General features: G+C 44.5%; 1 protein-coding gene across 1 annotated transcript in view; it reads left to right on the top strand.

Moving 5' to 3' along the window:
• The window catches only part of LOC126457402 (SH2 domain-containing protein 4B-like), a 606090-nt gene that overhangs the window by 553593 nt on the left and 39789 nt on the right, over positions 1–12708 (top strand). The gene's annotated exons all lie outside the window — the stretch shown is intronic.

Raw genomic sequence — 12708 nt, forward strand, 5'->3', positions numbered from 1 at the left:
CCGCGCTCCACGCGCCGTAGAAACGTGGCCGGCTCGTTAGCTGTGACACGGCGCTGTCCGTTTCCCTCTGGGGCCTACTTCTCTTTCCCTCGATAACACTGATACTAGGCCAGTGCCGTTAAGCCCCTTGTCCTCGTTCCGTGGGACGGCTGAAGCTCGCCTCATCGCGACTTCATTGGCGTCAGCGTGAACTCACTACGTTATCAGCGTCGAATGAGGCCGTATCCGCTTGTTTATTGGCAGTTCGGAGGAACTTCGAAACGACGTTTCTTATGCTGCGGCAGGCCATATGGCGATAAGCACGATACATAAATGACGCGTGTATAACTCTCGCGAAACTTTTTTTCCCGTATGCCGTACACAGCCAGAGTGCTCGGGAATTTTTTTTTCTTGTAAGCAGTATTTCACAGGATTTAATACGACAGGGCATCAGAAAGTAAGTTATACCTTATTACGGTCGCCCAAGCAGCTTTTATTGTATGCTGCAACACACTTCAAAGTGAGACAGATACATAACATTATTTTTCAAGATGAAATGCATTAGCAGTTACGAATATGAAGCACCTTCATCTGTATAATGGAATGATGACAGTTCGAACTCGGGTGGGCTTTACGCGAGCGGTCGACTTAACCGCTTAGGCTATCCGAGCACGAACCATGACCAGACCCAAACTTCCATATGTCGACGACCATGTGCCATACCTGTATACGTACAACCTGTTATGCACTTACAGGGGAGACATTTTACGAGGGGCGTTGAATAGGTAATGCAACACGTTTTTTCTGTATGTAGTTTGGTTTTATTCGGGATTCCAATAGACCATACTATTCTCCAATCTTTTCGCTACAAAACTCTGTTTCTTAACATAATCTCCGTTCAACGCGACGGCGTTACGCCACCTTACTGGGAGAGCCTGTACGCCCGCATGATACCACTCTGCTGGTCGATGTCAGAGCCAACGTATTGCTGCATCAATAACCTGCCATCATCCATCCCGCAGAGTGCGTCCTTCATTGGGCCACATACATGGAAGCTACTGTTCATGGTCTTTCATTAGGTGGTGAGGAACTCAACGAGCACACGCCTTTGATTATTCCAATTGCTGGACGAGTATGTCAGTGCTACCAACAGAGACGAGTAGGACGAGTGTTCCGGTACTACCAACAGAGACGTCCAGTTGTGCAGCGAGGTGTTTGATTTTGATGCCTGGATCACCTGGACTGAGAGTGTCCGCACGTTCCAAATTTGCAGGAGTCACAGTTATGTACAGTCGACCGCCACGCGGGAAATCGGTCAGGTCTACACGAACTTGTTGCGATGATGACAGACGCCTCGCCCAACGACTCACCGTGCTTTTGTTCACTGGCAGGTCTCCGTAGACATCTGCAAGCGCCTGTGAATATCCGCAATATTCCGCTTTTCCGTCAAAAGAAAATGACAACGCTCTACTTGGAACGCATCTCCGTAACAGATGCCATTTCGAAGGCTACATGTAGCGCTGCCACCTGTCAAAACTTCATGAAACTATAGTGGCTGAAGCGAGAATATTCCACGATGTCCCACAACTAATTCCGTATTTTTCAGCCGAAATCGTCCGAGAAAAAAAAAAGTGTTGCATTGCTTACTGATCGCACCTCGTATTTGTAAGTCACAGGCCCGGAACCAGCCCATAAATACGAAATTGCAGTGCCTGTGTCGTGCAAGAATACAATGGAATGTTCCTTCGGACATGCATGCGTGTGTCTGTAAACAACAGTCGAAATGTCCTATTCTTCGACGACGGAAATCCACTTTTCGGTCACGGGGCCATTCGAGAACCACCACTGTGTGAACGTCCTAGTCGTTGGAAAATATCACCCCCACCCCTCCAGATGTTCTCTGAAGTTTGCCGAAAATGTAGAAATCGCTTGGTATAATGTCTGCACTTCACTATCAGCTTAACCCACGTCCGTGCGACCTTATCAAATTGTTGATACCATTTCACTACCGCTTGTTGCGATTTCGCATTTGATCCATATACCACCAGAATTTCATGGTGAATCTGTGTGCAATTTAGTTACTTCGCCCACAGGAATCGTACAGACCCGTGTACTACAACTTTGGAATACGTTTCCAGTTGTGATGTCATTTCAGTAGCACATTATAATGCACCTGTTACACACCGCGACTGTGTCTGTGGGAAACCCAGAGCATGTACTCTCTTGTGACAATGCACCACTCTTCTTGCGCAGGAAGACTTGTGAATCTTACTCTCTGAAGTTCTTTCTGTTTCTTTCTTGGGGCCTTTGCCCCACTTCAACGGGGGATCGGCCGTGTTACTATTGAATTGGCAGTGTGAGTTGCAGAGGGTGGCCGGATGGTCTTCCTGCCGCCACCCTGAAACCCCTGAGATGGAATTAGTGTACCCCAGCTGTCTGCATCTAGTGTAAGCCATGGAATAGTGCGAACGTTTTCAACTGTCTGCGAGTCGTGTAACTGAGGCGGAAAGTGGGGACCAGTCCGGTATTAACGTACTGGGATGTGGAAAACCGCCTAAAAACCACATCTAAGCTGGCTGGCATACCGGCCCTCGTCGGCCGGTGGGCGGATCGATCCGGGGCCGGCGCGCGTACCCGAGTCCAGGAAGCAGCGCATTAGCGCTCTCGGCTACCATGGCGGGTCAATCTTTCTCTCTGAAGTCCACACATAATTTAAGGAACGTTATTATTAATCTCTAAAAAGCTGCTGGAAGTATTAAGTTCGTGCGTAAGTTGTGGCGGTATTCCGGTTGATATGGGTTTATTTATCAAATGGCTCTGAGCACTATGGGAGTTAACTTCTGAGGTCATCAGTCCCCTAGAACTTAGAACTACTTAAACCTAACTAATCTAAGGACATCACAAACATCCAAGCCCGAGGCAGGATTCGAACCTGCGACCGTAGCGGTCACGCGGTTCCAGACTGTAGCGCCTAGAACCGCTCGGCAACCCCGGTCGGCGTTTATTTATCGATTCTCATTTTTATTTGTAGTGCACTGTTGCTATTTGGGTTTACGTATTGTCATTTTCTCATTTGGAGATAGTGAGTGGAACTGTGGACGCTAGCAAATGGAATGTCAAGTGAAGAAATCGGAACGTTTCTGACATATTCTTCTCTTTGAGTTAGTAGAAGAGTGACAGCAGCGGAGGCTGCCAGAAACATTTGCACTTTGTTTAGGAATAACACCATTGGACAAAGCACAACAAAAAATTGTTTTCTCGTTTTAAGGAGGATCGTTTGACATTAATGGCCACGTTCAGGAAGACCTTCGGGATCTGATGAACGTTTAAACGCATTAATCCACAATGATACAAGTCATTGTACTTGAGAAGTGCCAAATGTAATGAATTGTGATCATTCCACCATTGTGCGACATTTGCATCCAATGAGAAAGGTTCAAAAATCGAGATGGTTAAGCCCAAACAAAGCAGCAAACCCACGTACAAAGACCTGCGCACATCCACAAAAGATAATGTTACGTATTTGGTGGAACAGCGGCGGTGTGGTATACTATGAATTGGTTTCTTAAGGTGTAACCATCACTGTTAACATTTACTGTGAACAACTGCAGATGCAGTCAAAGAGCAACGACCAGGAAGTCTGGCTGAAGTGGTGCTACGTTGCGATAACGCCCGTCCACATTCTGTTACAATTAGACTGACAAAAAACACTGTACAGGATTTGAGTTGGGAAGTCATTGTGCACCCACCTTATTCACCTGATCTTGCGCCCTCAGATTTTGACCTTTTCCGCTCTCTACCGAACACCCCTCAAGGAAACTCCTTTCCGGATGAAAATGCTCTCCGAACAATACGAGTTCTTTGCCTCAAAACCATGTGATTTCTGCAGTCGAGGAATCGAAAAGTTCCCTCAGCGTTGGTAAACCGTTGCAAATAGTGAAGAAGAGTTTATTATTGGTGACTAAAGTCTTTGTTCTTGTATCTGTTGTCTTTATTAAACTGATGGGAACACGCAACGGACTTGGTACCAAGCCAATATTTACTGTCGAGAGTAGTTTCAATGAAAAGGTCATACTAGGTGGATCTGCACGTGTACAGAAACAAGTAACTAAAAGTCATTTCGTACCCCTGTGAAACTCTTTACTATTGTTACCAGTTTCGGTTGTTACTAATCATCGTCAGTCACTAGAAGACTGATGCCTCATGGTGCAACACATTTCAGTACCTTGTCGTTATACAGTAGCACAGTCACCAGACTGGGCCGTTGTCATGTTTTCGAAATTGTTTAAAAGGAAAGTGTGTGGATAACAAATCAGAAACAAAAGCCAAACAGGCAAACAAAGTAAATAACTTCTAAACTTCCCAGCAGAGTAAAACTGCGTTGCACTGGTACTCGAACCTGGGACCTTTGCCTTTTGCGGGCAAATGCTCTACCGACTGAGCTGTCCAGGCACGACACATGACCCGTTCTCGTAGCTCGATGTCCGCCAGTGCTTCTCTCGCATGTTTCAAACTTCGTATAAGTTTCCCTTATAGACCTACACGAAAGGATACTGTGGAGAACTGACTTAGCTACTGCCTAGCGGATTGTTCCCAGGATGAATTTTCGACGTGCAGCAGACTTAGAGCTGATTTGAACTTCCCGGTAGATCAAAACTGTGTGCCGGATCGGTACAGGTGAGCGTACACTCCGCTGCAGAGCGAAAATTCATTCTGAAAAATAAATAACTTTGGTTTTCAGGGAAATAATAAGCTTAACCTCACAAATCATCATCCTTCGACTGAAGTTTTCTCCTACTTCCTGTCAACATTATAATTCACCACAAGGCTACCCCACTCGAAATTCGCACTAGTTAGTACAAAGACATCACGTCCCCACTGGTTCCGAAATATATGCTTACAGGCCGTTGCGTTATCAAAGGACCCCACTCGAAATTCGCACTAGTTAGGTAGTACAAAGACATTACGTCCCCACTGGTTCCGAAATATATGCTTACAGGCCGTTGCGTTATCAAAGGATCCATCTCAGTATTAAATAATTCATTGTACATTCATCAAAACGGGCAGGCTGGAATCTGAGCACCACTACTTCCAAATAAGAGTCCAGTGTCTTAACCAATGCGCAATCTCTATAGTGCGTTAACCAACCGCACATTATTTATTTTGTGTGATGTGGATCTGACAAATGGCTCTATTAGCGTTCCATTCTAAACAGTTCGCAGCTCTGCGTGTGTTTTAGTTGAATGCTGCCGAAGACACCAATAGGTATTGGGTTGGTGCCGGAGTTCGTTGCGTTTTTCCTTAAGTATACAGATACACCTAACAGAGACTTTGGTCATTAATAAAATATTCTCGTCCACTATTTACACCAGTCTGCCAACGCTGGGGTAGCTTTTCGATTCCCAGACTGCAGAAATCACATGGTTTTGACGCGAATAACTCATCGAGCCTTGTTCGCAGCGCATTTTCATCCGGAAGGGAAGTTTCTTGAAGGTTATTCGATAGAGAGGGGAAAAGGCGAAAATTTGTAGGCGCAAAGTCAGATGAGTAAGGTGGTTGGAGAATGACTTCCCCACCCAACCCCTGTTTAGTGTTTGTCAGTCTAGCGGAATGCAGGCGGGGTGTTATCCTGGAGTAGCGTCACTTCACGCAGTCTTCCTGGTATTTGTTCTTGGACTGCGTCCGAAAGAAGTCTCAGTTGTTGACAATTATGTCAGCAATGATGGTTACACCTCGGGGAAAGCAATTTGTAGTACACCATGCCGTCGCTATTTCACCAGGTGCATAACATTATCTTTTGTAGATGCGCCCAAGTATTTGTACGGGGAGTTGCTGCTATGTTTGGGCCAACCATTCCTTTCTTTTTCTTATGTTAGCATAAAGAAACCATTTCTCGGCCGGCCGGTGTGGCCGTGCGGTTCTAGGTGCTTCAGTTTGGAACCGCGTGACCACTACGGTCGCAGGTTCGAATCCTGCCATGGGCATGGATGTGTGTGATGTCCTTAGGTTAGCTAGGTTCAAGTAGTTCTAAGTTCTAGGGGACTGATGACCACAGATGTTAAGTCCCATAGTGCTCAGAGCCATTTGAACCATTTCTCGTCAACAGTAACGATACAGAATAGGAATCGTCGGTGTTGTTCACGAGCCTGTTGATGACGAACAAGCCGAGATGCACATATGGCCACCCGCCGATTTTTGTGATTTTGGCTTAAAGCGTGGGGTACCTATTCACCTGATTTGTGAACCTTCCTCCCTCCATACAAGTGTCACACGATAATGGAATGATCACAGTTCATCACATCTGCCAGTTCTCGAGTACGCTGACGTGTATCATTATGAGTTAATGGGGTTAAACAATATTCATCAAACTCCGAAGGTCTTCCTGAACATGTAGAGTCACTAATTTCTACATGAATCTCCTAAAGACGAGAAAACAATTTTCTTGCCGTGCTCTGTAAAATTTGGAAGTTTATGGTAAGATCGTATGGGGCCAAACTGCTGAGGTCCCTAAGCTTACACACTGCTTAATCTAACTTAAACTAACTTACGCTAAGGACGACACACTCACCCATGTCCGAGGGAGGACTTGCACCTCCAACGGGGCGAGCCGCGCGAACCGTGGCAAGGCGCCCAAGACCTCTCGGCTACCCCGCGCGGCCGTGCTCAGTCCAGTGGCATCAACAGTATAAAAGGCGCAAATGTTTCTAGCTGCCTCCGCTGCTGTCACCCCATTATTGATCTCGAACAGAAGAATATGTCGTAAATGTTCCGATTTCTCCACTTGGCCCTCCATTTTCTAGCGCCTACAGCTCCATTCACTATCTCCAAATGACAAAATGAAAATATGTAAACTCAACTATCAACAGCGAACTACAAATGAAAAATGACAATCGATAAACAAATCCATAGCAACCGGAATACCAATGTGCAAAACAAAACCCCTACGAACTTTTGCACTAATCTAACATTTTCATATCTAAATACTTCTGGTGCATAGTTAGAAGTTACTGTTGCTACAACGAAGACACTGGCCCGAAAATGACATAACAGTACATCCCCTGGAATATGGAGGACAGAGGTTTTTATTCGTTATAGAATTCTCAAAGACTTCTAGAACTGATTTCCAGTTAGTCTGTTAAACCTCTCGTTTAGCCAATCGTAGCATTACTTAATTTAGTTTTTGTCGCAAAACACGTCTGCAAACTGACCAACTCATTTACATAAGAAGTGGCAATTTTATACTCTTCCCCCGCCATCGCCCCCTACATTTCTGCTGACTCCCATGACACCTCCTTTTGGTCGATTATTATGCTGTTAGATGAGAGATTTGCCCTGCACAGCCGGTACTGCTGTGGCAGCTTGAAAGACAAATCGGGCCCTGTCTTGCATGTGGCGCAGCTATTAAGATAGGACTCCGCCTTCCTCGAGAAAGAGCACCAGAGATAAGAGGAAAAATTCATCGTCAAATGACTTCTGTCGCTGCATCGTGGCCCACATCTGAAGGCACGTCATTTTACGTGTCTATAAAGGGCATCACATTCATGATGGCCGCCCTTACAGTCCCTGGGCGCGTATTCTTCTACGACAGCTCATTGCAAGCGCAGAATATCAAATTCTGGAGGTGAGCAGTCACATGGTGTGTGTATGTCTTATAAGGTATTATAGCTTACATCAAACTTGTGGCTGCATGTGTGGAAGTGAAAACAGAACTACCGGCATCCGGCCTAGCGTATCGGTATGCCAACCGCTTATGAGTCTGAAACAGGTTGGCCGTCACGCACTCACACTGCACGCTGTGGCTACAAGCAAATCAAGTGCTTGGAGGTAATTTATTTGATGTGGCTAGTCAGTTCGTACCACAATTACGCCACTGATAGTGACAGGGTTTGCGATGAGAAAATCTTACGGAAAAGTCGCCGGTTCTCTGATTTCTCTTCAGGTTTCTTTTGATATACTTCGTGTAACACAAACTTTAATATTGTGTGTAACTGTAGGGGTAACGGGCAATGAAAAACAGTACGCTGTGGGAGTTAAAACATTGTCATTACGTTTTTATACAAACATACAACAGAAGATATTGCATTACCATAGAATATGTCAAAGGGTTAAATGTGTGACACGCGTGGACTTTCTTCAGCAAGTGAAGAAAAAGTAAAGCGACAGTGTCTTGCATTTGCAAGAAGCCTCTACGAATATGCACAACGCAGAATGAAACAGCACGCTTACACTTCAAGTAGAAGACCGTGTCGTGCGAATGAAAAACTGCTGAAAGAACGACGCTTTTTCGATAACCACCTTGGTGTGGGATTCTACATCTACACCTGTACTCCGGAAGCCGCCTTATTGTGAGTGACAGAGGGTATTTTTTCCACTATCCTATCGGTAAACTTCTGCATTATCTTTAACCTCTCTGATTTTCTCTTCGTGGCCTAATGGGAGGAAATAATACGTTGCTCGACTCGCCTTGAAAGTTCAAAAATGGCTCTGAACACTATGAGACTTAACTTCTGCCGGCCGTGGTGGCCGAGCGGTTCTAGGCGCTACGGTCCGGAACCGCGCTACCGCTACGGTCGCAGATTCAAATCCTGCCTCGGGCATGGGTGTGTGTGATGTCCTTAGGTTAGTTAGGTTTAAGTAGTTCTAAGTTCTAGGGGACTGATGACGTCAGAAGTTCAAGTCCCATAGTGTTCAGAGCCATTTGAACCATTTTTTGAGCTTAACTTCTGAGGTCATCAGTCCCCTAGAACTTAGAACTACTTAAACCTAACTAACCTACGGACATCACACACATCCATGCTCGAGACAGGATTCGAACCTGCGACGTAGCGGTCGTGCGGTTCCAGACTGAAGCGCCTAGAACCACTCGGCCACTCCGGCCGGCCTCTTGGAAAGTACTCTCTCGGAATTTGAACAGTAAACCTTCCTCTGATGCACAACTCCATTGATTTAGTGTTTGACACTGGAGTCTCTTGAGCATCTCCGTAACGCTCACGCGACGATCCCGTGACGGAACGCGTCGCTCTTCTTCGGATCTTCTTCTTCTTCTTCTTGTTCTGTCTGTCTCTCTCTCTCTCTCTCTCTCTCTCTCTCTCTCTCTCTCTCTCTCTCTCTCTCTCCCTCTCTTTCACTCTTCTTTTAATCCAACCTGGTAAGGACCTCAGAATCGTCATCATCGTCTTCTTCTTCTTCTTGTTCTCTCTCTCTCTCTGTCTCTTCTTTTAACCCAACCTGGTAAGGACCCCAGAATCATGAACAACATTCAAGACTTTGTCGAAAAGTATTTTGTAAGTTAATGTTCCAAGCAGCAATGCGCCGACCGTTACCAAGAAACTGAATAATTGCAAAACTGAGTGCAAAATAGCATCCCATGTCTCACATTACACAATTTACGATTCTGACCTGAAGTAATAGCAGAATACATGGATGACGTCTTCTTCGAATATCTGTTTGGTAACCACTATCCTGGTCAGGCGGTATGTGGCGGGCCGTGCGCTGCAAATAAAGCCACTAATAATGAGTAATCATATTGGTAAACAGCTTATGCGTGACTGTTATTGTTGTTGTTGTTGTTCGATTCAGCACTCCATGCAACTCTATCTTGTGCAAGCTTCTTCAACTTTGCATAGTTACTGCAACCTACGTGCATTTCAACCTACTTACTGCACTCAATCCTTTGTTTCCTCTTCAATTTTTACAATCTTAGCTTCCATCTACTACCATAGTAAATGTTTCTTAATCCCTGAAGATGTATCCTATCAACTCTGATCCCCTCTTTCATTCAAATTGTCCCATAAATTTCTTGTCCTACTGTTGGATTCAGCAGCTCCTCATTAGTTACCCAGTCGGCTAACCAACCTTCAGCACTCTCCTGAAGCATCTCATTTCAAAAACGTGTATTCTATCCTGTATTAAAATTTTTAAAAAATGCACAAAAATCTTTTACTGCCTAGACCGCAATTTGCATTAGAAACTTAAAACGTGATGACTGCTTTCGGTTGTGTATAATAACCATCTTCAGATCTGTAAATAAGAAGAAAAAGAAATTGTCCGAGAAAAATTCTTAACAAAGTAATATACATTCGTAGGCTTCCACAACACATGTCATTTTGGATAAAATAACCGCTCTGAAGAGGGCCGCAGCAAGACAGTCGACACGTCACCAGTTTAGTTGTTTTAGTAGTATATAATGACACAGCCCAATACCCAAAATTATGTTATCCCAAAAAAGTAATACACAGTTCAAAAATATTATAACCGACGCAATATATATAGGGAGAGCCCACACCATTTGTAAAATCAACATACATCATAACCAAGTTTGCAGCGTTGTGTGGATAGTAATTTACTGCTTTCAAAGTAACCTACGGCCAATGGCCTTGCCGCAGTGGTAACACCGGTTCCCATCAGATCACCGAAAAGCGCTGTCGGGCTGGGCTACCACTTGGATGGGTGACCATTCGGTCTGCCGAGCGCTGTTGACAAGCGGGGTGCTGTCAGCCCTTGTGAGCCAACTGAGGAGCTACTTGATTGGGAAGTTACGGCTCCGGTCTCGTAAACTGACATACGGCCGGAAGAGCGGTGTGCTGACCACATGCCGCTTCAGAGCCGCATCCAGTGACCCCTATGGGCTGAGGATGACACGGCGGCCGGTCTGTACCGTTGGGTCTTCATGGCCTGTTCGGGCGGAGTTTAGTTTAGATCTTTTTTTTTAAATAACCACCATTCAAATCGTTAATGCAGGTGAATATGCATTGAACAGTATCAGTAGTGAATCTCATGCAAAAACATGAATTCATGTTAAAACGCAATCAGACTAAGACAACACTGACACGAAAAGCATCATCAAGTGCAAGCCAGGTCGTAACCCTGCAGAAATAAACATCTGATCGAAACTGTTTATCGCCTATATCACAGTTCTGTACAATGATACACTCCATGCCTTCAGAAACCACCCTTCCAAACAAATGAAATTTACATTCGAAGCTTAAAAGTTCCTTTTTTTCGGAAATGCTCTCCTTGCTATTGCCGCTCTGAGTTTTATATCCTCTCTACTTCGGGCGTCATCAGAACATAGTCCACCTACTGTTATTACTGCGTCATTTGCTAATAAGTGGAGTATGACAACTGTGTGTGGCAATATAGACCGATGCACCGATGCTCTCTTGCACAGAAGCCTGGTATAGTCCTAGTTCCAGCAAACGATGACTTAATCACTTGCCTAAAGTCCACTTTGGCTCTTCTTGGCGACGAGTCCTCAGATATCATCTTGAGGTACTGGCTAGTTGCTGAGTGGAGCCTTGTGTCTGATTTCATTCACGTGTGACGGATGGCTGTCCATCTAGGAGCTATCTGTTAGACGTAAGGGGAACGTATAACATAGTCGTTGTCGAGTGCGCCCTTCTGGTGTTTGGCTTTAACTATGTTGCGCCTGATTCGTAAGCTGATCGGCGCTGTTCGCCGTAGGTCGTCTCCTGTATTTTCTGGATGGCACAGCACTCTTGTTTCGCTTTTGTTCATATTCATTTTATAATTTCTTTTGAAGACACAATCCATTTCATTGAACTGCTCTTCCTTTTCTCTGCCTATTATTATTTTTTTTAAAAGAAAACTGCCCTAGTGACAAATAGTGAATAGTGTTAAAGTCTTTAGCTGATAGCCAATTTATCTACATATATCTTCATCTACATCTATAGCTATACTCTGCGAACCACTGTGAAGTGCATGGCAGAGGGTACTTCTCACTGTGCCGGTCATTAGGGCTTGTTCCCATGGCATTCGTAAGGAGCGATGGAAAAATGATTGTTTAAATGCCCCTGTATGTGCTGTAGTTAATCTAATCTAATCGTCACGATCCCTATGGAAGCGATATGTAGCGGGTTGTAGTATATTCCTAGAGTCATTATTTAAAGCCGGTTCTTGAAACTTTGTTAGGACACTTTCTCGGGGTAGTTTCTGCCTATCTTCAAGAGTCAGCCAGTTCAATTCTTTCAGCATCTCAGTGACATTATTCCGCGGGTAAAAATAAAAAAAAAAAAAGTAAGTCTCTTTTGTAGACTGATTACATTTCCTAATATTCTACCAGTAAACCGAAGTCTGCTACCTGCTTTATCCATGACTAAGCCTATGTGTATGCTTCACTTCATGTCCCTACTAAGTGTTACACACAAGTATGTGTATGAGTTTGCAGATTCCAAATGCGACTTGCTATTATTGTATTCATAGGATACTATGTTTTTCTTTCGTTTTGTGAAGTGCACAGTTTTATATTTTTGAATATTTAAAGCAAGCTCCCAGTCATTGCACTACTTCCAAATCTCATTGACATCTTCTTTCAGACTATATTTCGTTGTAGACAACGCACATCTGAAAAAAGTCTGACGTTGCTATTAATATTGCCCACAAGATCATTAATATACATTATGAAAAATTAGAGACCAAACGCGCTGTTACTTCCACATGTATCGATGACTCTCCATTCAAGATAACATGCTGCGCCGTCCCTACCAAGAAGTCCTCAATCCAGTCACATATTTCGTCTGATACCCCATGTGCTCGTACTTTCAATAATAAGCGTAGTCAGATATTTTTGGGAGATCGAAAAATACTGCATCTGTCTGACTGCCTTGTGCCATGGATTTTTAGGATGTCATGTGAGAAAAGTGAGAGTTGGGTTTCACAAGATCTATGTTTTCTAAAATAGTGCTTGTTGGCATGGACGCGGTCGTTCTG

Source organism: Schistocerca serialis, chromosome 2 (assembly GCF_023864345.2).
Source record: "Schistocerca serialis cubense isolate TAMUIC-IGC-003099 chromosome 2, iqSchSeri2.2, whole genome shotgun sequence".
Classification (NCBI taxonomy): domain Eukaryota; kingdom Metazoa; phylum Arthropoda; class Insecta; order Orthoptera; family Acrididae; genus Schistocerca; species Schistocerca serialis.